Here is a 1,261-nt window from a genome sequence, read left to right on the forward strand (position 1 = left end):
AGAGAGAGCTAGAAGGCCATAGAGCTAAGAGATTCATTCACTGCCAACTCCAAAGATGACTTGGTAAATGCCTCAGTTTTCCATTTAAACCTCAAAAGGCCTCACCCTGAATAAGGACTATGCTCTAGAAATAAGAGATTTGCATTAAAACTGTGGGCAAAATCAAAATATATCTATCCAAATAAGATTTAAAGCCCAGCTTCTACAAGGTTATGGTGATCTTCCAGTAATTCAACTGCCTAGAGAACAAAATGCAACACACTTCAGATAAGGATAACACAACCCAAAGTCTCTATGACGCATCATCCACGATGTCTGATATACAATAAAAATACCAGACATGCAAAGGAACAGACAAATATGATTGAGTCAAGAGAAAAATATTCAGATTCAGTCAACAGAAAGAGGTCCACAGATAACTTTAGAAAATAGAATTAACAGAAAAGTGCTTTATAAAAAAAATGTTTAAAAATCTACAGAAAAAGGTGGCTATAGTGATTGAAACCACAGAGAATTTTAAAAATGATTTGGAATATGTATTTTTGAGACTTTTATATAAATGTATATTATATATAAATATTTTTTAAAGGAAATCTTAGAACTAAAAATATATATCTGGACTCCTGGTTTCCTGGTCTGGCACGTAAGGAACTTGGATGTCGCCACTCCCATTGACACAAAAAGAAAAACGCTGAACAAACTGAAAATCAATAACTCTTAGATCCATTAGAGAATTGAGGTCACAAGGCAAACTACTCCCCAAAATTGGAAACAGATGGGAAGACATAGAAAATCACAACTTACTGGAACAGAGATCTCTACAGGAACCAGTACCATGGCAAGAAAGTCCAAACTATAATTGAGGAATTGCTGGTGTGACTTGTTTTTGTCTTTGTTGTCTTTGGGTTTTCCAAGAGACTTCTTAAATCGGGGCTGAGATGAGCAGTTCTTTCACTTGTAAATAAAAGTGTGGACAAGTTTTGAGAGTTAAAATTCCAGGGGTGGGGATTTAAGGGGAGGGTCCAATCTTAAGCAGCCCTTACACATTTGTGAGTTTAACCTCCAGGAGCCCGAGCAGGTTCTCATAGGGAAGAATGGAGAAAAATCTCCTTGTGTTCCCAGCAGGAGAGGAAAAGTCACTATTCTGAAATATGCCTAGAGCCTTCTGTTCTTCTTTACTAGGCCTGCCCTCAAAATAAACTAAGAGTGAAACTGGCTGAGATTTTACCAGAGCCTAACTGCCTTGAAGAAAGAGAAATAC

Source organism: Pteropus alecto, unplaced genomic scaffold (assembly GCF_000325575.1).
Source record: "Pteropus alecto unplaced genomic scaffold, ASM32557v1 scaffold113, whole genome shotgun sequence".
NCBI lineage: Eukaryota > Metazoa > Chordata > Mammalia > Chiroptera > Pteropodidae > Pteropus > Pteropus alecto.